Raw genomic sequence first — 25,998 nt, forward strand, 5'->3', positions numbered from 1 at the left:
CATGGAATAAGATGTTGCAGGGTAACACAGACTGTTACTCATCAAAAATTAATCTTTCAGAATCTTGAAGGCTATAAGGACGTCTTATTTTAACATAAATCAATGCAGAGTGTAATACAGTTATTAGTCTGACAAAAGCAGACTTGTATGGGTTTGCACACCTGAAAAAGCTTGACAAATACTGCATAATAATAATGTAGTCCCATGTTTCTGGAAGCCAAACCAATAATCCTATAAAAAATAATAGGGAAAAAAATGATGAACATTCCAAAAGAAAAGAAAGTATGTCTCCATGAATTAGACGTCTCAGATGTGCAAACTTCACTTGTCTCTCCATCTGGCCTTGGGACCCAATTGAAAAGGATTAAGCATCAGTCCCACTGCTTTCATGGAGAAGACACGGCTATCAAAAGAACTGAAAATTGTGACTCTGACAGTCTTTTTCATATGGGTAGGTTGACTATGCTTTGCACCACCACTTTTATGGACACTGAAATGATTCACTTTGACAATCTATGCTGTACTTCTATTTTTAACCTGTCTTTGTTTTCTGTCCTCTATTTTTCTGTCAAGATTAATATCAGGAAATATACTTCATGGTAATTACCCATTACATTGCTCAGACAAAACAAAAACAAAATTTAAAAAATACTTATTTATTTTTTCTAGGGTAAGATGTGTGAAGGAACTGCTATGTCAACTATGAATCAACTATCATGGATGCAACGCGTGGATTTTTATTTTTTACCCCGTTACCCCATTGCCCTATGCCCCAACCCCCCCAGATGGAGGGTGCCCAAGGCCACTGCCCTTCATGAACCGACTCTGTTACAGGTCCACTTTTATTCCGTAACAGGGCCTGTTCCAATTTCATTGTGCGGGTCGGTGTGTTTATTGGGAGAGAAGAACCCCATGTGCAGAAACAAAGCTCTTCTTTTGCGTTCACGACTCTTTTCACTGTGTTGCTGCTGACAGCTCTCTCCTCCTCTCGGCCTCTTTATCTGGCTGTCAGGCCCGCATGTTTCCAAGAGCCTCCCGCTCAGCCTGGCGCCTCTACAGTCTGTTTCCCTGCAAAGACAGAAGTCCAGCCATGAGGATACGTCCAATACGGTAGTGGCAAGGCCCGTGTCGTCCCGCGAAATGGTAGCGAACGATGATGCGGCGGACCTGTCACGGACCTCGCCGCGGCTCATCGGTGGTCTCCCGGTCTCGTTGGCTTTATTTATAGTCCCCGCCACGCGGCATCTGCCCCCGACGTCCGGGCGGAGGGAGCGCGTCAAACTTTCCGAGGGAACGCTTTCTGAGGTTGTTTGTTCCAATAGGATGGGTGTCCTCTTCAATTCCGTTCCCTGGGTCTGATTCGTGAGATAAGAAGACAGAGGCCGAGCCGATGCTTACTCGATCCGAACGCGCCGTTGTTTTGGATCGTGTCCGCGGCCTGCTATTTTCAGGGCTGACATTCGGGTGAGTTCCGCAGCCCCTGCACTCGTCTTCCGTCTTCCTCTCGGTGGTAACACACTTCGGGCGGTCTCTCGCTCTGTCCACAATGCCGCTCGCACGAAATGCCAGGGCCACTCGTAGCCTAGTCTTCTCACATAAGGGAGAAATTTAAATGGAAAAAACCATAGACTGAAAAAAATAAACGGAACTGTTTCTGCCAGGCCCAAAGCATTGCTATCTGAAGACGGAAACATTGAATTGTTAATAGAAAAAATTAACTATAGGCCTACGCGCATTGGAATTGCTGATATTGATAAATATTGTATATTGGGCAATGGGTTATGGTTTTTATTTTCTTCCTCACCCAGTATTAAGCCTAGTGAGCCTATTGAGGAACTTTAAAATATGTATATATATATATATACAGTATAAGCGGAGTGTTTAAAAATATCCTACATTTAATCACTTTCTCAATGTAGGCTATAATATAGGCTACCTACACAGTAAAATGTCCAATGTTAATTCAGCTATAAACAGATTACATTTGGACCCATTCTGGAATGTTGGACCAAATGTAATCCGATAAAAGTTGCACATTTCACAGTGTAGATTCAATATAGCCACACTACACAACTTTAATGCAGCATTGTAATAAGCCTATAATGAGAAAAATGTCATTATATTACAATTGTAATTTGTTAGACAAAGTTTAACTTAAGGTTACCTATAGGCTAATGTAAAATGCAATCCAGAATTTAATTTTCTTACACTCATTAGAGATACATCTATATCCAAAGAATGTTTTTCTCATTTTTGTTCATTTCCTGTCCGTTATCGTTATCTTTTTTTTACATCCTCCACTCGCATGAGCTCACCTGAAAATGTTCTTTCTTATCATTTATATTTTTAGTTTTGCAATTGTTTAAGATTTCATCTTTAAAACAACATTTAAAGGAATTGCATGTTTATTTTGAGCCTTCATTGTACTTTTTCTCTTGAAAATATTCAGTCAATGAGAAGTAAATCTAGATTTTTGACCTTATAATGTCCCTGAGATTCAATAAAAAGAAAGTGAAAGCAATTTCTACAGTAAGCAAGAGATTAAGTAAACAGTGATTGCTTTATGCTATTTATTATCTACAGGAACAAGATGAATGCATTTCAGTATTAATATTTGTTAGCAGTGTGTCACTTTTGCTGCTAGCTCAAAGTTCAGTAAATCCCCATTTGTGGATAATATGTTGAATCATAAGCTTGTCTGCCAGACCCCAACAGACACGCTAAGCTTTAGACACACTTGACTACATTTTGAGAGCTGCACATTTTTTCCCAATACCAAGTGAAGCACTTTAAGATAAACTGATTGTACGTTGTGTTTACATATTGCTCTTTTTCAGTTATCCTCTTGTTTCTTTATTACACGCATATTCATTTGTTTTCATTTTTTGCTAGTTCTTTTAAGAAGCTTTTGGTTAAAAACAAGGTTATGTATTTTCCATATCAATAAAATACAGTTTGCAATTGTTATATGTAAGTATTTATGGATTTTTTCTGTGAGTTTACAAGGGAAAGTATAATTTATTGTCCTTTAAAATGTTATATGGACTAGTAACATGGATACATTATTTAAGTAGAAGCATACCATATTTATAAAAATCTATCAAATAAATACAAGTTCCACAAAATAGGTTTTCTGATAAACAACTACTTGGGTATAACCTTGATTAATGTGTACTTAAAAAGACAAAATAAGACTGCTCATTTTATTTATCCGAACCAGAGGTTCACAAACCCACTCAGACCCAGATCGAATGTAATTAATGAAATATAATTAGTTCTGTATAGCATAAATTAGTAGTAGCATGCAATTTTACACATGCATGCATGTATTAATGCTCTAAAGGCGTCATGGGTTTTGCTAAAAATGATCCACATTTCCGACCACTGAAATAGAGTGTAGGTAATATTAAACGCACTTCCCTTTGTTCATGTAGGCTGCATGTTTCACCGAGGAGCTTCATCTGTTGCGTGGCACGCGTGATACGGCTCGTGCCGTTATGCAGCTGAAAATTGTTCCTGCAGATGTCGCTGTACATCTATTTACTCCAACCATAGATTAATAGTAATAGTATCTTCGGTTCTGATTTACTCCCTGATTGGAAATCCCTCAATAACACAAGAGGGACCACCAACCGTTTTCTTTATTTTCTTAAGATACCGTTTTGTGGTAAGCCTGCCTTACCCACAACCCTTCTTTAGTCTGTTGGAAAGCGCATCATTCAGAAGGGTTTAGACTTGTTCAATTATGTAACAAAGGATCTGTTTTTTATTACGACTTCATTGTAAAAATAAGAACATTATACAAGTGTTTACCTTACCTTCCTACATACCGTCCCGTTTAGCCAGAAATGGAGCCCTGTCACTATTTTAAGATACAGTTATTTACGGGAAAGGGGAGGTATGATTGTTTTCCATGTATTTTTTTAACCCTAAATGTTTGTTTGTTTTTCGTTTTCAAATCAAATATTGTTATAATAGTAACAATGTCAGTGGACAAAGGTAAAGGATAATAAAATGCTTTACAATTATACATTTATTTTAACAATTAAAAAAAAATGTTTCTGCAAAATATTTTCGTAGACTACTACAATAAATTAACGAATTTTCGGAAGGAGGACGCTGTGTTTCTGCGCGATATATTACGTCTGTCCATTAGATGGTGCTGTTGTAACTCTTTCAAGTAAAACTACGTCGGAAGTCAATGATGGTCATTCTGTCAGTTTCAGGGTTATAAAACGTTCATGATATCTTATTTTGCACAGCCAAGTTATTTTTCATGTATTTTGCCTTTTAAATCACTTGAGCCCTGTCACAGTCAGTTGGGCTGAGATTATCAACGATGCACCTGACTTCATTTTTACAAGTTTACAGCTAAAAGAATTGGGATTACATTTAAATTAGAATTTGAGTACCAAGTATTAATGGAAAATGGATGGTTTTCAATCTGTGAAGTAACCACCATTTGAAGTAACAAGTGAAGCAGCTTGTACATCATGCACCAGTGTCCTAGTTTGTCACATTGTTCCAGAGGCCCAAAAATATTTGTGGGATTTGTTTCCGAGTAAAAATTATGCTCAAATAATTGAATGTATTTAAAGCTGTGGGGATAGATGAGGTGGAACGGACAGCACGTGCGAATGCACAAAATGACCTCTGCCAAATTTCACACTTTGGTTCGTTTCAGAGACCCGGATGGTACTGTAAAGGCCGACAGCGTGCCGTATCTCTTTGTTTTCCTGGCCCTGCGTGATGAGATCAGGGGCTACAGCGGCACACATGCCACGGGTAATTACAGCTCACTCGCCGCAAAATGAATATCTCCAAAGTTCTGATGCCTCTCCGCGCTGACCGCGGTGATTGAAAGAGATCGCCTGGATGCCGCCGGTCTCCACCCGAGCACTCGCGGAAAGAGGGGCGCTCCACACCGTCAGCCCCGCACGCTGGTGGGGGGGGTGGGGGCGGGGAGGCGGGGGCGTGTGTCTCGGAACGCGAGCTGGCCCTGAACCCCCGCCTCGGGAATGCCCCGCGCGCGGGGCTGTCTGTGGGGGGCCGGCGCTAACGCGGCGGAATCCGCGTCTGCTGCGCAACACGGACCCGGGGCACCGGGAGGGCTCCCGTTTTGATTCACCTAAAAGAGAACGGGGGGGGGGGTTGAGTGTCTCAAGGTCAGAGTCGGCTCCGTGAATTGGGGTGGAAGGGAACTAATGAGATTTTCATTCTCTCTGCCCCGCACCAGTGGCACCACCTTACAGCGCTGTCAATCTACTACCTTACACTCAGCCTTCTCTTTCAAAGGGGAGAAAAAAAATTTAAAAAAGGAAAAAAACCTGTTTATTTTTTAACAGGACTGTTAATCTATTTGGACTGGACGTAATGGGACATTTGCATGGCAGGCACTGCAACGCGTCAGCGATAACCACGGGGTTGTGACATTCCCCTAAATATGCTGAGCTTTCTCTAACCTCTCATCAAACACTGTGATCTTTATGGACTGTATCATATTGTGCGGTAATGTGCTTTATTGTCCACAGAATAAGCTTTTCTTAAAGGTAATTGGAAAGCAGAAAATGGCTGCTATCGGCTGATTTTTAAATACATTATTTCTGAAATGTGGCTTGTGTAATGACCCTGTCGGTGTAAAATGTAAGATTTATCTTGGCAGAGAAAATTGATCCATTTCACCTTTGTCTAATGGAAATTTTTATCTGGGATTATCTGTTTATGTAAATGAGCATTGCCCTGGAACGGTGAAATAAAAGGAAGTGGAGGGTGCAGTTAATCTAGCACTTGACACATCAGTCTGGACATAACACACACAGGATTCATCCCTGCTGGGGGGGCGAGGGGCGGGGGTTGTTAGACTGGAAGAGAGGGGGCCCACAGGTAGATTCTATAGCAGGGAAGTAAAGCGCACTGCTGGGGCTTTTCTGGATGGTTCTGTATGGGGCAGGTGGTGACTGCTTGTTGGATTGCCAAACGTAGCAGGGACCCAAATCTAGAGGAGTAAACGAATATGTGAAATGGTCATGCCTGAAATAAGATTATCATATCTAGCACAGAAAAGTAGGTCTTTGTACTATTATCATTGTCACAAAGCTGGTTATTACAGTAGCAATGTACCAAATACGGTCTTATTTTCTGAAATTAATATTGTATAATGTAAGACTATTTACTTTAATGTAGATGATGGTATGTTGCAGCTTATCCTTATATGAGGTGGTTATCCAATTAAAAGTGAGAACAGTCATATGAATGCAGAAGAGAAGATTGACGAACCCATCTGGTTTTACGAGTACTTTAATTTATTGTTGGGGGGGAGGGGTGGTCTGGCGTACTACAATGGTGACGGCGAGGCAATGCCCCAAAAAGACAGGCTGGGATTGGAAAAGGAAGCAGGAAATGGAGCTCCTCCATGTGGACCCGGTCCCGAGGCAGCCGTGCCGTCGTCCCGACTGAAGGAGACGAGCCGCCACGTGATTGGGCCGAGCGGCAGATGAGCCGTCGAGCGATTGGACCGAGGGGCAGGCCGCCGGCGCCGCCGCCCTAAAAGCACCGCCAATCTCAGAGGGCCGCCGTCGGAGATCCTGGGACCCGCCGTCGCCCGCCCGCCCAGCGTGCGTTGCTATGTAACACAGTCCCAGCGCGTCGCGGTGACCGCAGGGCCGCGTGGAGCTGGCGGGCAGCGGGACCGCGGGCGATCCGAGGCGGGAGCTTCCTGTTCCTCTCCTCTCTGACATCGCACTCTATAAATGCAGCGCCGTCTGAAAATAAAGTTTCTTGCAAATCTTAACGATTCATCGCTCGTTTGGGCGAGTTTGGGACTCCTTGTGTTTCTTCCGCTCGCTCTGATAATGAATGTAGAGACAGCACTGGAAAAGCACTGGTCTGGTTTGGTGTGCTGATGTGCTCTGATAGCTAATGTAGAGGCTAACGTAGATACAGCACTAGCAAAGCACTGGTCTGGTTTGGTGTGGGGTGCCACCAGGGATTTTGGGCCCCATGTAGAGATCTCACATTGGGCCCCAGCACCTTGGTACAATTTTTTGAGGACCCCTGTCAGTCAGGGCCCTTGAAATCATCCTAACCTCCCCGCCCTTCACATATACAGTTCCACTGATCTGAATAGCTGCTTAGGAGCTGCTGCCGGCTTTGCCTACTTCCCAGTATGGGTGTGCAAGTGTGCACTCTTCCAAAGTGACCGAGGACATTGCAGCTTGCAACAGCGGGACGGGTCATATATGGTATGGCTGGACATCCGAAATTGTGAGGGAAAAAAGGTTCCAAGCATTGCTAAAAATGTGTATAAAGATTTACAGTCCGTTTTACAGCTTCCTGGGAGATGACAGGTTGGGCTTCTCCACCTGTCTCACCTGCCATACAAGTAGCCATGTCCAGGCCAACTCCTCAAGGTTCTCCGGTTAAATGACACATGAAATTAATTTTCCGGGTTTGGCAATGTAGGATGCCTTCCTTGCAGCTTTACAACAGATATATTCAATTTTAACACAGCGCGATGGAATGAGTTAGCATATGAGTGTCTGTCTCGTAATGTTATATCGCCCCCTAGAGGCAGAACTCGGATGTGCTTGGTTCCAGGGGAGCTAGCTAGCTAGCTGGGGACCTGGGTCTCTAACCCCGCATCTCTCGCTGTGCTACATGGCCCACGGTTCAAAACCAGCAGCAGTCCCGTTCTGCCCCATTACACAACATGTGTAGGGGTGCTTCAAGTGCAGTGGTATAGCATGCTATCCGATCCGACTGGGTTTTTACTTAAGCCCTTCACTTTGCAAGCCTCTGACGGGTCGTTTTTTTTTTCCCTAGCGGAAGTGAGGCAGACGAATGTGAGTTTCGACATGAAGCGCAATGTCCGGCATCGCAGGTTAGGGACGTTACAGGTGCACCCGCACACTGTACGTGTGGCCTGCCTAGTCAAGCGATTCCAGTGGCTAGGTTTCACAGGCAAAATAAGGTTGGTTATAGTGGGGGGTGGGGGGGCAGTGTAGTTCAGTCAGGCTGCTCCCACCCTCCCCCCCCCCCCCCCACCCCCCCTTCTGGACACGGCAGGAGCTCACCTGCGCCCCCTCCCTCGTCGTCCTGTCACATGCGGGGCGTCGCTAGCAGACGTAGGAAGTCGTGTCACCGCCTGGCGTCCGTAGCTGTCAACACCGCCCTGCCAGCCAGTCAGACCCTTCCCCCCGCCCCACCGCCCACCCCCCCACTGCGAGCGGCTGGCGAGGAGGGACTCTGATGTAATTAAAAGGGTTTCAGATCGCCCGAAAGCATTAAAAATGAATCCCGCGCAGTAAATGAAGCATTTCGTCTGCCCGTCGAAGGATGTGTCGGTCCTGGAGGAGGGCCGCGGACAGCTGTTAGGACAGCCCCCCCACCCCCACCCCCCCCCCCCCCCACAACAAAAAAAAAAAAAAGGGTGGGAGTGGGCTCAGACAGGATGTCCCAGATCCCTCTGCGGGACACAAAAAAGCGAGACCCATCGGATGCCCAGGCACCAGTTGCTTTTACGGTTTCTCATTTACATTCGGAACATGGGGGTGGGAGGGGGTGGGGGGGGGGCGTCGTCACGGCGATGGGCAGTCCTGGTGTAGGTACCTGGTGTAGCCTTACTTAAGAGCAGCCCTTGATATGTCAAGCAGAGAGATATTATACTTGCACTCGGTGTCACTGGCTCACTGACTGCAGACTCTTTTTGGATACATGGTACCACCCCCTGGACTGGAATTCCTACTGCATGTACCGTAATCTCAAGGCATGCGCAAAGGGTTTCTCATCATAGATTACTCTTCTCATGCTTCTGCAGGCTTATATCCATCTAACTGTATACAAGCTGGTTCAAAGCTAATAGGAAATGATGTCATAACAGCGCAACACGCTCCGTGTACTTGCGCTATGGTAACGGGGTAACGGTCGCGGTAACTGCCCTAAATTGATTCCAAATGGGAAAAAAAAAAATGTTGAAACCCAATGCTCTTAGCATCGGGGGGAGGAGGGCAGACCCTAAACGTTACAAACAAGCGAACTCTGACAATCTGTAATGGACTTATTACATTACCGCCAAGGCACGGCCCAAGACCCCCGGTTATTACCGCCGCTGAAGGAGAGCGTCTGGGCTAACTGCTCCTCACCACCCCCCCCCCCCCCCCGAGCAGCCCCCAACACCACCATCCCCCCAACCCCCCCCACCCCCACCCCCCCCTCCTCACCACCCCCCCCCCCCCCCCGAGCAGCCCCCAACACCACCATCTCCCCAACCCCCCCCACCCCCCCCCCTCCTACCGCCCCCCCCCCCCCCCCGATGTCAGAGCCCCAGTCCTGTCAGTAATTTGTTGCTAATCAGCTGTCAGCTCGGAGCGATGATGAGGTGATCATCTCTCGCGGAAGGTAATGGCCTTAAAAGTCACAGAGTCAATGTCAATGGGATCGCTTGGATTCAATCAGGGAGCGCGGTGACGGATGGGGCCCGCTGACATTACCACTCATTTTGAGCCAGAGCATCTGGGCCCTAGTAAATAACCATCAGTGGGTGGGTCTGGGGGACAGGTCATTAGCCCTGAGAAAAATAAATATCTCTTCTCTCCTGAAGGCTGCAAGTCATTTAGCACAGACTAGGAAATTTCACCCTAGATTAAGTATGATGAGCCAATATCAGTCAGAGGAGGCCGTACTGCGAGGGTTTGATGAGACTCCGGAAAATTTATATTCAGCTTAGCAAATGTAATATGATTTTAAAGAGTTGATGTGTTGGCATAGGGGCCCACTATAAGTCCCCCCCCCCCAACCCCCACACCCCAAGACGCACAACTTTTCTTGAGGATGTGGCGTTGGCTTGCCCTAACCTCTTGGGTGTTCTGACCTGTTGGTGCAGACGAGAGATTGCCAATATCTGACAAGGTCGTAGGACGCCTGTGAAACATCTAGCATGCTTTGCTTTTGCTAATTGGAGAAGGAATGTAATTGGCTAATCAAACTGTCTTTTTTTTTCGGGAAGGGAGTCCCGCCCAGGATGTTAGTCACGCTGCTGGGGGACCAGCCTGGAGCCCCCACCTGCGGGGGAGTCCTCTCTGACTCTGCTGGATCACGGGTGACACATCCTTCCATTTTAGTGGTTGATATGAGCAAGAAATAGTTTCAGGAAACTGCAAATGTCAACTGTTCAGTTTTTTTTTTTTTTTTTTCAGATGTCGAAGTTTTGACCAGATATAAACCAAACACACAGGTTTGGAGCACACACGCACACACACACACACATACTCACACACACAAACATATGCTGTAAATTATAGAAGTTGCCCTTATGTCCTTGTTCTGACATTAATCCAATTAATATTTACCATGTGAAAACTCTTTAATGGACCTGAATACATTACAGAGAATGTAATGCAAACATTTTTTAAATGTTAACTCAGCATTATTCTTACCATTTCAAACATAATTAATGAAATTAATTTGAAAGCGATGGCATTTTAATAATTCACATGAGCACTTAAATATTAATTATTCATGTCAATCCACGCATCTCGCAAAAATATTAAGAGACCGTCGCGCTCGAACGACCTCTTAAATGCGAAACTGCTTTTGTGATTTTTACATTTTTAAAAAATTTTAAGCGGGAATGCGTCTGGACAGCTACAGCGGCGCAGGACCCGGGGAGGCGGCTGGCTGACCTTCAGCGCGGCGGTCCGCCTTCACAGCTGATTACGCGAGCGGTCTTCCTCGGCCCGCCGGCGGGGGCGGCGGGGGGCGGCGGCCGTATATCTGGGGGAGCGGCGAGCGGGGCCCGCGCTCAGCAGGTCCTGGCGAGGCTTCATTAGGCATAATGGAGCTCCTCTCTTTTGGCAGGCGTCTCCCCCCGCAGACGCCCCGAGTGCGGAGAATGTGCTGACCTCAGTGAAGGGCTCCGTCCGGAGCGTCCGCTTCCCGCCCGCACCCTCCCGCACCCTCCCTCCCTCCTACCGGGGGGGCTTTCTTTAGAGGTGCCGTCACCCCCAAATCTCCCCCTACCCCTTAACCCCCCCCCCCCCCCTCCCGCCCAAGGAGAGATAGGGAGAGCTGTCGTCCTGTTTCCCGGCGACCGCCCGGGCCGGGGACGTTAAAGCTCACGCGCGATGTGCCAATCGCCGGGCAAACAAATCGCTGCTTTCCGCTGGCGCAGACAGGTGCGGTGCCCAGGTGGAGCTGCCAGCCGAGAGCCTGGCAGGGAGAAAGGGGGGGGGGGGGGGGGGGCGTGGGGGTGGGGGTTGTCACAGAGGTGCCGCAACTCCACATGCATGTCCCAGTGGTTTTTCATACTGTAAACTAGACAAACTTGTTGCCCGGTCTTTGAGTCTCACACACACACACACACACACACACACACACACGCACACAAAATCCAAAATGCAACTTTAATGAATAGAGATAAATTAGACTGATATGATTGGCGCAATTAATTTGCAATTAGTTGATTTCGCCAGCAGATATTTTTCTCCCCCCTTTGTGTTTCTCCGCATCAGGAATTAAACCATTTTTTGTCTGCTGAAGTTATTCAGACTCAAACATCAGATAAAAAAAAGTACAGGCAGCAAAATACACAGTCTATGTCCGTGTGTTGAGTAGAGGCCAATGCACTGCTTCATGCTCTAATCTGTATAGGAGTCTCTCTACTGTTACAGGAAATATTTTTTTTTACCTGGTAACGTTGCTGTGATGACACGGTCAACGGAAGTTGAGAGAGAGGAAAGGCACTTTTTGCCTGGATAGCACATGCGGGGTCACTTTGAGCAAACGTCCTTACGATGGCTGTGTAATTCATGTTCCTTTTGGGGTAAGGTGGGGGGCGGGGGGGGGCAGAATTCAGGAGCCATATCTCTGTCGAGAGGAGACTGCGATGACCGCATGACGCGATACTTACTTCGGTTCAAATTAAATACTATTCTCCGCGCGTTAGATAACATTGCCTGTGGGAGAAAAAAAAAAAATTAACAAATGTAAAAAGCCAAAAAACCCACAGGTCAGGGCTTATGGATATGATGTATTTTCAGAGCACGTCCATCTGCTGCAGCCACCCCTGCTCGCCGGTCCGGCACCGCGTCCCTCGGCTGTTTCTGCTTGACTCATCTGTTAAGTAAGGCTTTGGTGGCGAATATCATTTTATGAATACATTCCCATGAATACATTAACATCCCGTCCCTGCCCATTTGCTACAGTGTTGCTTCTCACAGTTAATCATTGGCCAGATAAACCGTGTACATATTTGCTGCCCATCTGCCAAGAAGGTGTTATAAAGTGCTGTTGTCCTCTCACTCTAGCAGGTGGACGGAGAGGGTGGAATAGGAGGCCTTGGCAGTCTGAGTCTGCGTGGGAACAGTCTTACCCGCGTCCGCAACTTCGGAGAAATCGCGCCGGAATAGTAGCCATGATGAATTTATTGCCGCCTTCTTGTTTTTTTTCTTCCTTTCAAAATTTCTTTCTCCCCTCATCTCTTTTATTTATCGAAGTATGTATTTATTTACCAGGCACCCTGATAAAGTGTAATTAAATAATTTAACCAATTATTATTAATATATATATATATATATTAATTTTGGTTACTTTGAGCTCTAGCCAACATGGCAAAGCCAACATGGTACCTACTGTAATGCTTCCACATTATAGACACATTTTGAGGTGGTGATTCTCCTCATACCAAAGAAATGAAGAATAAAATAATGCGGGTAGTCTGAGGGCCTTCGTTGCTCCAGATTATTTTACGAGTCTTGAAAGAGCGCACCGCGCACCACATTAAAAGCGCTCCTCGCCGGACGGCTAACTGCTCCTCTCCTTAAAACTCGGAAGCACCCCATCAATTATGTCCTAAGCAGCCATACTGAAGATATCACTCGGAACAGTGTGAGGGGGACGAGGCTGTCAGGCCGATGATAGATGTGCTGGGATGGCGGCGGCCTGCCGCGGCGGGCTCTCCTGGGCACGCAGCTGCGGAGTGCTTAAGTGCCGTACGCACGCGCGCGGACACACACGTGCGCACACACACACACACACAAACATATGCACGTGCATGGGCACACATATGTACACACACAGCAGGAGGAAGGAATCTGCCACGGTGCTGGGTAATGGCAGCCGACGTTAGTGTCTTACGGAGCAAGTAGGGAGTATCCTTCTCTGATAGCTCCTGTACGCCTCTACTAGTACAGAACTAACCGTGGGTTTCTCTAAAAGCAGCCTCTCTCTGTTTGTCAGAGGCCTAATGTACACTGAAGGGATGGTTCTTTACACTGTAGTTTTTACTTGGAGAGATTTCCATTTTGACAGCAGTTAAGTTAGACCTGTCTTAAGCACTGTCCTCCCCCGTCTCCTTATGACAGCTTAACTGTTACTTTGCCTGTAAAGTAGGCCTACACTGAGAGCAAAAAATAATTTGCCTACTCATTCTTATAAAATATACTTCATGGATTAGCAAAGATTTAAACAGGAGTAATTAATCTCAGATGTTTTCCAAGTTTATCATTTTGAAGTGATACCAAATATACATTGAAGACAAAATGCATATGATAGTTTTTTCTAAATATCTTCCTTTGAATAACACTTTGACACCAATGTTTGTCATGTTTACATCTCATCAAAAACCTAACGGGAAATTCTGCGTGTCAAATTAATTTAAAACGCTCGGCCCCTTTGCACAGCTGCAAATAAAACGACGGTGGCCATGTCACTAATTATACAATTGCCACTTTGATGTCCAATAGTCATTAAAGATTCAATTGGGTTTGGAGAAAATTAATAGAGCATTAATCAACATGCGCTAATTTGCTAATAACGTGTTAATTAAATCACGCATTTAAAGTTCTGAGACATGTAATGCTTATTCTACCATACAGTTTCATTCAGCCTCTGTTCTAGGGATCGGAGGAAAGGCAGCTCTGTTGGTATGTGAGAGGAATTAGGCAGCTCTGAGAGTCGGTGTAGCCCAGACCAGCTGTGCAAATGTACATATGCGCAGCACATAATGAATAAAGCTCAGACTCCACTGAGATTTAACGTTACCTTGTGTGCGGTGTGGTGATCCTCCCACAGAAGCGCAAAAGCACAATTTCACCTTAAATGATCGATCGCGGTAAATTAACGAAGGAAATGCCCGGCTCTAACAAATGATGATTTGACCGGAGCTACAGATGTGCATTTGCAGCACCATATGGTTACCGTTCGCTTTGACTCTGGGATGTAAATACATACCATTGAGGAGGATAGAGAATGGCAGAAAGCCAATACAAAAGCATGTCTTGAGCCCCAGATCAATGAATTATTGTGATAGTGTGTAGCCATCGTTGTACCTTAATGTGAAATCAATAGGCCCTGGTGGTATAAAACGGTTGACCTGAGTTTTCACTTTTTTTTCTTTCCGCAGCTTCCCTCCGTAGTTATGGTTCCATAAGCTCTGGGACATCTTTTATTTTCAAAGAATTACAAACGTTGCGGGCGAATGGGCCGAACAAGTGAGCAGAGTTAATAATCGACCTCTCTTATCGCTCTTAAGGCGGTAACTGATTCTTTCTTGGCTGCAATGTTTTGCAGTGCAGTTGGATTGCACCGTGGAAACTTACAATTTCGAATCAGTTCTACCTGACGAATTAAATATGTGAGGGGAGTAACGTTATGCCAATAAACCGTTGTTGTGCTTAAAAATAATTTGATTGTAAAACAGTGCATGCAAATTATAGTCTAGCCTACACAATAATGTTATTTTTACGTAGGCCTATTTTTATTTAACATTTATTTTCAGAAACTATCGTTGCTTTACTTAAATTTAAATTAAACCCAAATGATCGAAAATATGATGGTCTTAAATGTGAAACATTAAAGGGAATTTGCGGGACGGTATCTGTGCTTTCACTAACAATCATTAAAACATGGCTATTAAATCTTGAAATTATAACTGTATTTACTTGGAAAAATCAAAATACGCTTGAAGACTAACCCCAGAGAAAAAAAGAAACCCACATCAACTCCAACACAACATTGCGCATTCCAGCTATGTAGGCCTATCTCATTCTCCTACATGCACTGTATACCAAAACAAATACTATAACCAGCTACTCAAAGAATACAATAATCTGAGCGTCCTTTTGAAATGGACTTTCTTATTTTCCATCATTTACAGCTTTCAAAAATAATTGTAATAGACTATAGGCACATTTTTCGTATATAAAACTGTTCGGCAGTAGGCCTATTATAACTCTCCCATGAATTCATTTGAGGCACAAAAAGGGGGAGGCAGCACCTTGTCCAAACCCCTTCTCTCCTTCCTCGTCCCGCAATTCTTTTTCTCTCAATGACGCGTTTCGCAGTACCAAAACCAATATATCACCGTTTTGTTTTGGCAGCAAGTCAGACCGTCGTCTCACCTTAAAGAAGCCTGCCACAGATCAATACATTTGATGGAAAGCAATAATCAGCTCTATTAAGTGACAAAGGTTTACTCGGTAACAGCTGGGCTGGCGGGAGAGTGGAGCTTGTCTGACTAATGAATCGTGAAACAATCAGGCAGTAGCCATTTGTGTTTAGATCTGTAAATATGGCGCGGTACAAGTGCCAGACCATCGCTGGCGCTCCAGCTGGGGCCACAGATGGTCTGGATTCAAAGCAGCGCAGGCACCGTTATCTCCTCAGTCCCACGCTGCACCTCCGCTGTCTCTGACTGACAACTTCACTTTCGCACTAAGTTATCCACGTGCCCCACGTCGGGCCACCCGGCATCTTTAAAAAGCTGACAGGTCCCAAGCGACGCCCCCCGAGCTCTCGCGTAGGTCAGTAAGTAAAAAAAAAAAAGAACAAAAAGAAAAAAAGAGGAGAGCAATGTGATCTTGCTATTTAAAGACATGATCACTTAATTAACCTTGGGAAGCGATGACTAATTCTGACATGTTAGCCCAGTGATACAGCGGGGAGGAGTGTAGTGAATCTCATTAAGTGGCTCTCGCTCTCAAATAGCCTATGAATGACATCGCTGGACACTGATGCACTTCGTTATTTGAAGAAGAATTGAAAATATGTACTCTGCTTATCAGTCCAGCTGGGGAAGCTGGCTCCTAACACGGCGGAGATATATTTCATGCCCGACAGCTGAATAAATACCGCAACATTCAAACAGACAAATAAGAATTCAATCTTAAACGCTTTTGTCATTTGCTGGAGCCAAAGATTGAGGAGGAGATGGAATACGTTCAAAAAGCGAATGCCGAGACGTCCTTGAAGATAGAGTCGTGAAAGACATGAAAGGTTTATTTAATATATTTTCAAGGTAAACGATCTCGCGGCGGCCTACCTATCAAGCTTGAGATGCTGAAATTGAAAGCAACTGTATGCAAATCCAAGCTTGTTTTTGATCTCCGCTATTTAATCCCACAAAACATTTTGGTTGCATTTAATAATAATTCATTGTTCATTTTCATGACATGGTCATCACATAACACATTTGATTAATGCATTTATGGCGTTTCTAAAAACAACCGCTTTCAGGCTGAGATGTGAAAAAAGATTGTGATCATTTCCAATGGATTTTGCATTCTTGGCATGGTAATGCATTTGTGGACAAATGGGTGATAAAAATAAGTGTTGAGAATCAATCGAAAATGCCACAATGCAGAAATGGCACTGAGATCAGGGGGCGACAGAAATACACTTTTTAAATCTTATTAATGAACTGGTATAATTCTGCCGTCAATTAGAGAACGAGAGGAGAGGGCTTACTCTTAACCCTCCATCTTTGTTCTCGGATGATCCAGTATGAATATTTAACCGGCGAGAGGAGAGGGTGGTGAGAACAAGTGCAGTTAGTATCACTGTTTCAGTCACTAAGGATTTCAGTGAATAAAATCTTGCTTTGGCCAAACATTCTTCCCCACTTTAAATTAATTCAAACCTTTTGTACGCTACTGTTTACCTTATATACATTATCTAGTTCTTCATATCCAAAGTACATTAAATATTTTAAATATATTGTGGGGCCCCTACATTGACTTATTTTTCTTATGCCGCACAGAATGGATTGGCTTATTGTCTTTCACATGAATTAGAAATCAGTTAAATTCTGTGTAATGAATGGACCACGGGAGAAAGAAATGACTGTGTAGAGTATATTTGTTTAAGTTTAATCTAGTTTACAGAAATCCTGCAGCCCCTGTGAAAATATTAGACGTACCAAGCAATTGTACATCAGATCAGCCCTAGTAAGGCTGTTTGCTTGGTGTGTAATGTATGTGTCAAACTAAATAGCCTACTTTCCTAAGATCCACATTCACATACTGACTGATTTTTCCCTCTGAAAACTGAAAATGAATTTAATTCTCTAAATTAAAATATGTGTACATGAAGCTGCATCTTTTAGAGTATGTAAACACGCTTCTAAAGAAGGCCGCTCTGCTCCAGCAGTAACACAACGGCTGTGCGCTAGCCTTCGGTTTCTGCGTGTTAAGATCTTTTTACATCTAACAGTAATGTCCGTGCGTGGGTCAGCGGGAACCTTAAACACACGCGGGTAATGACGCCTGCACCGGACCCTCTGTCCTTGCCTCTGTAATCCCAATAAATACAAACCCCAGAGATGGAACTTTTCGCAGCGTTAACTGTCATGACCCCGTTCAGCAGAGGGAAATGGCTTAACTAAACTGTCAGATCCAATAAACCCAATAAAGGTCTGGGATAAATGTTTATTACATTGTGGGAAAAGATCATTTCTATACAGAAATTGAGGATGACCTTTGCTGATAATTTCTCACTGCCCTTTTTTTTTTTTTTAACGTTGGATAAATCTGGGGCCCTTTGTTCCTGGCTGATGTGGTGGAACCTGGCTGACGTCGGACGTAAAACACTCGCCTCCCCTCTTTGCGTCCCAATCAGAGCTCTCGGGCCGGCCCAATCACGCGCACCTCAACCCCTAGCCCGTTTAAGAGGGGGTTCTGAGTCAAACACAGGTAGTTAATAGGCTCGGGGGACCTCTAAATGGTGGTGTGCGGCTACACTTATGGTAGCTGTGACACTAAAATAAATCACATGCGGCATGGCAGTTATAGCCATGCATGTCTTACTAACACGTAAATACACGCTTGTTAAAGCGTATTTTTAAACATATTTTTAAAAAGCATTTTGAATGAAAGCTTTTTGTGCATGTGTTTTATTGAACAGTATGACTATATTAAACCAATATTGCATATATGGTGTCCCTTGCTCCGTCATTATACAGTAATTATGTTGAAATTAGTTTCAGCATATAATATTTTTGTGCCTCTTAGCTGAAGAAACAGAGGCCTACATGGTAAAGCAATATGCTAAAATACATACAATTAAACAGAGTGCATAACATTATGAATACAAGCCCTTGTTTGCCTCAAATTCATTGTGGGGCACATTTAATTAGAATACTGTGTAACAGTTCACATAATCCTATTACATGTCATGCAGTGTATTCTTTTAGAATTTTGCACATTTATGGGATATAAAGACTGCATTTTGCTGTTAGGCAGCCGCACAGATTCACGGCACCTGATGGTTTCGCAGCGACAGACGAACTGTGAGACGAAGCAGGGGTATCCATCCTCTTTGAGACGCGGCCATCAAACCCCCCCACCCCACCCCCCTCCCCCTCGGTCTGGCCTCCACCATGTGGGCAGCCTGTGGCGCCGACAGCCGCACCCCCGCGGCCCCCCTCCCGCCCCCCACCCCCGTCCCTCTCTCCCCTGACCACTTCATCCCGCCTTGGCACCGGGGAGAACCGGCCTGACGTGGTACTCCGTGCATCTGTGTGCCTGCCTCCCTTGTGCCACCGAGGGGCTTGGGGAAGGAATATGTCAGCCGAAACACAGATTTCAACCCGCCAAATACGCGGCGCTGCTACGAATACATAAATACACGCATAAAAACACTACATAAAACGCTGCTGTTCCACCACCGCTGTTTGTACCACTGAATTTCAATTTGACTTCTGCGTAGATTTTATAGCTTTTTTTCTGGTATTGCACATTTTTCTGAATGACTTGCTGGTTCAGAAATGTGTCTTTTTTGAACTGAGGGTTGCACAGGGCTTCTATCTGCTGAGGGCCTTTGTAGGGACCCTCTACCATGTGTTAGTGTTTATGAGTTGCCAGCACCCCAGGTGTAGATACCCCACCCCCCCCCCCTTTCTCTCTCTCTCTCTCCCCTCTCTCTCTCTCTCTCTCTCTCTCTCATGGACAGGAAGTGAGCTGCAAAGCCCTGATGGTCAGCGGCTCCTCGGGAGGTGCAGCAGTGTGCCGTGTGCCCGGTGCCGATTCCGGAAACCCGTGCTGATGCCGCCCGACTCGCCCCGCGAAGCCAGGGCCTGGGACTGGAGCAGAACCTCCACCCGGCGCGAGAGACGGAGTGAGTGACAGTCAGAGACAAAGAGACAGAAAGACGGACAGAGAGAGAGAGAGAGTGGGAGAGAGATACAGACAGAGAGAGAGACAGAGCGTGGGGGAGTCCATTAGATGTGTGCAGCGGACTGTAAGATGTTGTATCGCTTTAATTAGCGTGGTGCTGAAGGGCAGACCCGTGTGACGAGATTGGGAGAGGACCGATCATGTTTAGCCGTTGCTCAAAGCCACCCTTTACACAAAGGGGTCTTTGTCAAGCCTGGGTTCTTCCTCTTTATTTTCTAAAGGTGGCCAATCAAAATGGTATTTCTCTGTCCAAGGCCACCAACAGACATATGGCCCTGACTTTTACACGTATGTGTTTAACATGCAGAGTGTGTTTGAAACATTAAATCCTTTTCTATTGTTATTTATTGTCACAGTGGTCTGAATTATATTACTGGATCGTTTTTGTATACAACCATATAAAAAGGATTTTTCGTGATGCTTTGGATTTATAATATTTACTTTTCCACGATAAGCTTTGTAAGGGGTATTCATTGGCTCATAACAAAACCAATAGAAAATTATGCATCTGTCAGAAAATGAGAAAGAGGTCACTCTCTAAATCCTAAATGTTCAGGTGATGTCTGAATAAATTGCAGAATAATGAACATTTTAGACAATTATGCCAAATCATACCACACTGAACGCATGCTGGCACAGTGCCAGGTTTTTTTTTTGAGAGGGCGAGAGAGAGAGAGAGAGGGAGAGGGAGAGAGAGAATGAGAGAGAGAGAGAGAGAGAGAGCATAATCTACAGTGGAATGCTTAGGCCAAATTAGCGTTTTACAATAAAGGCTATTCATTTCAAGGGGAATGATATAACACTTCAGTCCCACAGGGGGAACAAAAAGAAATTGAGTTGATTTTTACATTGTCGGATTTGTACCCATCGACAGCTACATAACTAAAATCACTGTTAACAAAAGAAATGGCGCAGAAACTAACTGCCTTTAAATGAAAGCTTTAAGGACCTAAGAGGTAAAAATACCTTCATTTATGCAATGTTTTTTAAGATACATTTTAATTAAATATAGCTTTTGTTAAATTAATTTAGCTATTGTTATTAATCCTGCTGTAAGGATGTGTGATTTACTGGTTTTGGACCTGAACTTCAGTGTTCCTAACACAGATTCAGAGGCGGGGTGGTGGGGGGAATTTAGGATGATTCCAAGGGCCCTGACTGACGGGGGCCCGCAAAAAAATATTGGAGTATAGGATTCTCTAAGGTGGTGGGGCCCAATGTGAGATCATTTCATGGGGCCAAAAATCCCTGGTGGCGCCCCTGCTCAGAGGGACAGCACAACAGGAACAGACTTGAACAGAGTCCCCCATCACCTAAAATCCCAGCAGCAAGCCCAGGTTGGTTTGAGAAAATGCCTCAAACCAAGAATGCAGACCATACATAATGCTGGGAATAAATATCTCCCTAAACTGACCAATCAGTGGATGAGCAGTGTGGGTGGTCAGCTGGAAATGCCAGTCATTCCACCTGGCCAATCTGCTTCCCTTGATCTTGCTGGCCCTGTTTCAGGCAGGCTAAATGACAGACACAGAGGCAGCAAAACAAACACTTCTTTTAATCTTCAGTTTAAAGAGTGCCTTATGTTCAAAATATAATGAAAAAAATGCACGTCATTTCCAGAGAGAATTCCATTCACCTATTTTTAATGAGGTTTATTGAGTAGTTTTTGAAGTTATGTGGTTGATTGGTTGTGTTCCCACCTGCTTACTCTGCAAGCTAGATACCTTTGTGTTTGGCTGCAAAGCGTATCACACCTATTTGTTTTTTTGTTTTTTTTGATTGGCTTGCTTGTGATACTTGATATATTTCTGGAAATATGGTTCATTAACAGCCTTATATAGCTTCTTTCTTTCATGTCGTTGCCAGCTAGCTGGCTAGTCTAATGATATGCTAAGTTTCTTTCGCTGGCTAGTTATCCGGGCAGCTCGCTTTCTAACATTCCATGTACAAATATGAAAAGGCAGATAAAGCTGTTTTTGATGCCAGCAAATTGTCTGCTCACCAAGACAAATAAACAAAAATCTGGTTTCAATATGATATATTCTGAAAATCGCATCATATTGTTTCACGCAAAAACCCACTTCGTTGCCAGGTGTTCTTTGGAAACAAAGGGGAATGTTACTGAAGTTCACATTTCCTTGGCGTACAAAAGCTCAATATCTGAGCTTGAGACTGTTGAGTTTAGAAACAGGCGTGCTTTCAAAACAATTTTTAAACAGATATTATACGTAAAATGAATTGAACTGTCTTGTCTTATAGTAAGGATACAGTGCATATGAGTAGGGTAGCCTACCAATGAATGCCAAAACAAGAATTTCAGAAAAAACACTACCTATTAGTTTTAACCCCGTGTGGACAGTGTCACATATTAAAAGGTCACGAGAACATGGGTAGACAGCTTTATGGAGGTCATACAAGTTATGAACTCTTCCACATTCCCTCTCAAATTGTATTTATGGCAGTTTTCAGGATAGAAAAGTCCTCTATAGGGCACAAAAGTAAAGTAGCCTATATTATGATAGTGCTTTAGTTATGGAAATACCCTGGCAATAGTGGCTGGAAAATAAAGACTTGTGGAAAATGAAATGAGGTATGAATAGCCGTAAGTGCGAAGACAATTACCCCCCTCGGAAATCGTATATTTGTGGAGATAATTTCTCCAGAACACGAGCAGTCTTCACACACTTGACCCGGTGCGATTACCTCGTCTATGCTTGAACTCTCCTTGAACTCGAAATAACCATCGCGCGAGTGGGATAGGGCTATCTCTTTTGCATCTGGTTATTTTAGCTCCAATTTGCAGCCTAATATAGCAATTACCTTGATATATGACTGAAGTCACCCTTCTTCACGTAGTACTATCAGAATCAGCACATTTGCAGAAAGACGCACCTGACTGAGATCCGGGCTTGGCTTCTAAATGTCTTGATTAATTTTTAAAACAATTCCACCGCGTCTTGGCTGGGAGTTTGAAAGGGATTACCAGCAGCTCTATCTATGCCAGGAAGAAATGACTTTCTGACTTACGTTAAGATTTCGAAATGTTCCCATTACGTTAACATGAGGAGTTATAAAATTCCCTGGCTTCCATTTACACAAGGCATCAAGATAAAAAAAAAAAAAAAAAAAACGCTTGTAATTTTATTATTTTTCTTGTTCAATGATTTAGTAAAACAGTTCAGTGCTAATGTATTTTTATAAAAAGAGAACATGAAAAAAAGGTACTCAGATCAAATTAAATTCTTTTTTTTTTTCACCAAACCCCACTTGAACCTGAGGAAGAGTTTCAGATTTCACACTGTAACAGCTACTGGAGGGATTTAAATTTGCCAGAGGAATGAAGCATTAATGGATTCGTTCAATTTAACATCCTGGCTTATCAAAACGATGGGTCGGAACAGCTCGTGATACCACTGTGTTCTCTGGGGTGCGACGTGTAGAAGCGGAAATGGGGAAACGTGCTGACTGTCCTTACTCAGTGTGCAAGGTTGGGTTTTGGGGGGGGGGGGGGCATTGGAGCTTTCCCTGGCCTTTCCTGTGTGACCCCCCTCCCTCTGTAAGACACACAGAAATAGGGAGATGGCTGGGTTCCCTTATTCTACAGGAGACCCAATAACAAAAAATACCATTGTTCAGTTTTGTACATTCTACATTGAAAACAAGGGTCACGTGAGTCTGGCATATCACTGCAATCACAGGAATATGCATTATATATTATCGGTGGAGGACTATACGTGTGCTGTCTGCTCTCATAGACTATTATGTCTAAAAAGTTAATTGGTAGTAAATATTTATACCTATGTGTATCCTAAAATATGGAGCAGTGAAATATTTTCTTGAGTATTCTGCAGGACTGGAACCTTTAGTTCTGAGTGTTGAGAAAAATTTGAAAAAGGTCAAACTGAATTAACGACTCAGCTAATTAAGTAATTAGGGGCAAGGCTGGACCAAAGACAGCTCACCCTCAACTCTCCAAGGAGTCTGACACAATAACAGTCATTCTTATGATAAAGATAAATGCCATATTCTGTCAGACTGAAGGAAAATGTGTGTTAAGATCATTATTTCAAAGTGGGAATATGTGGCTCAAATAACACAAAATGTTGATAGTCTTGCTTATGAAATCCAACCATTAAAACTGAAGAATAAAGTAACTGTTGAAAATATTTTTAAGATGTTTTATTTGCATGCATATACATGTACAATGTCAGAATTTTTTAAATAATTTTGAACCTAGATCAGCAGGTCTGCCAAATAAACAAATAATTAAACAATTTTATTGTTTTAGTGAATGCAACAATAACAACTACTACTATTACTACTACAATGATTAATAATAATAATAATAATAATAATAATAATAACAATAATAATAATAATAATAATAATGTTATATCATTTAATATAACACTACTTAATGGTAGAATAGAGGTTATGCTTTACTAGTAAAAGTTGTCTTAAATAATTTATTTGGATTATCCTCGGTTTGAGCAGTGTCTTATGGGTGGCCTATCGTTTTGACAGCCCACTTTCAAAATTCAGGAGCATGTCTACGAGGCGTCACACGACGTGTGCTCGGAGAGTCCCCGGCCTTTTAGAGATCTCCAGAGGGAAGAGGTCGCCACGGCGAGGCTGTCCGATGTCACGACGAGCGGCGGATCATGACGGCGAAGCGCGGCGTCGTCACCCCCGGGGGGGGGGGGGGGGCGTGTCTACCCGCGTGTGTGAGTTTCAAGGAAGATCGAAACTTAGGGTCTGAAATGATCTCATCCAGAGGATAGTACAGATGACAGATTACATGGACGCCTAACCTAGGTCGGATGGACTCCCATAGAAAATGGTGACGCAATGTCTTTGAGTTATCAGGCCATTTTGAAAGAAGAAAGAAGAAAGCAATTCATGTTACACAGGATGAAGTTGGTTATTTATTGTTATTAAAAAATGTGCAAATATAAATATATGTGTGTTTTGTTTTGTTGACTGGCCAGGTCATTTTCTCATCTTGACCAATCAGAAAGAGTAGTCTGTGTGTGAGGAAAAAAGGAAATGTACCTCAGTATTTTTACCCTTTTAAATACTTTGGTTTAACTGCTTGAACTTTATAATCTCTAAGGCCCTTTAACTCACTTGAGCTGGCAACAGGGTAGCCCGGATTTTACTATATGAATAAAAGTAACACTATATTAAACATACAGTAGCAGTAGATGTATATATAACCCATTTTAAATGTAGGCTATTACAGTGTTTTACTGTAAATAATACAATTATTTACATTTCAGCTGTTTGCATTTTTGTACCTTCGCTATTTTATGATCTTTTACCATAAAATTCACAGACATTTTCTTTCAGTGAGTTTACAATAACTGGTGTTAGATGACACACCGTTATCCTTTTACAGCCTTTAGAAATGCGCGTGGCCTTAGACAGAGGAGATAAACAGAAGAGAGAGGGTGACGATGATAGGCTCCCCGCAGATGGAGTCGAACACTCTGAACCACCAGGCGGGGCCAGCAGATGTGAGGGGGACCTGTCGCGGCTGGAGGTGCACCCCACTCCAGAAGATGTCACCAGAAGGCCAGGGGAGTCACTTCAGTGCACCCCCCCGCCGCAGATGACATCATCCCCATCGCCCCGCACTGAGCGGAGGGGGTGGAGGGAAATAAGAGGATCTCAGACCAAATCCCGGTACGGTGCGGAGGGGGAGACGGGGAAAACACCGCACTGGTCACCGAAGGTTCTCTCAAACGTGCCTCACCGCTGGGCCGCCAGAGCACCCGATCACAGAAGTGTGAAGAGCATTCTCCTCGTTTCCCGAGCGTCTCAGAAAGTGTCATTTTTTAATGTAGAGAGAGCGAGTCATCCTTACCACCTCACCAAAATGTGTCCTCCATAAAGAGGACGGGGCACGCTGTCAGCCAGCCCGATAAGTCGCACGTTTCCATGTTTCGATAGGAGCGCCCCAAAAACAGAAAGTTGGACTGCATATGTTACCTACGGAATATTGTGCGTCTTCAAATTCACGAACGTCAATGAGAGAACACAAACATCTAATTATGGTGCAGGAAACAGGAGGCCAAGGTTTTTTTTACATTTATTTATTTATTTTTTAAAGAACAAGCCTCAGAGGTCAGGATACATAAAGCACAAAGTCAGCAGTAACAGAAAGAACCTTGAACCAACATTTCACGCAAACGGTGTCACCTCTCTCTGCCAGCTCTTCCTGGCAGGCTGCTGCTCTCAGAAAGCCTGTCTCCTCCTCAGGCATCGTTTGACCATCTGAGACTCTGACCCAAACACACTCAGCTCACTACGACAAAAGATTGAATATGTGCTATATACAGGAACACATGTTAATGTTTGTGGTCTTCTAGTTTTTAATATTGAGTGTTTTGAAGAGGAAGCATGTACGATAAGTGAAGGCATGCTTTTCATTCCACATCCCAGACGCTTTATCACTGAAAAGAAGAGTAAAGAAGAGTAGTACCCTCATCTTTCAGTAGTACTTTCGCTGGCCTTTCAGTATGATGGCCTAGCATTGTCAGTCTGTAGTACT

The 25,998-nt window shown here is 44.0% G+C and overlaps 1 long non-coding RNA gene across 1 annotated transcript; it reads left to right on the forward strand.

The window, feature by feature from the left end:
• Positions 1-1,339: 1,339 nt before the first annotated feature.
• Positions 1,340-18,043, forward strand: LOC118207132. Its single transcript, XR_004761312.1, has 3 exons — positions 1,340-1,464; positions 12,036-12,118; positions 12,303-18,043. It is a non-coding gene; the product is annotated as an uncharacterized LOC118207132 (long non-coding RNA).
• Positions 18,044-25,998: the final 7,955 nt, after the last annotated feature.

Source organism: Anguilla anguilla, chromosome 10, assembly GCF_013347855.1.
Source record: "Anguilla anguilla isolate fAngAng1 chromosome 10, fAngAng1.pri, whole genome shotgun sequence".
In the NCBI taxonomy this organism is placed as follows: Eukaryota; Metazoa; Chordata; class Actinopteri; order Anguilliformes; family Anguillidae; genus Anguilla; species Anguilla anguilla.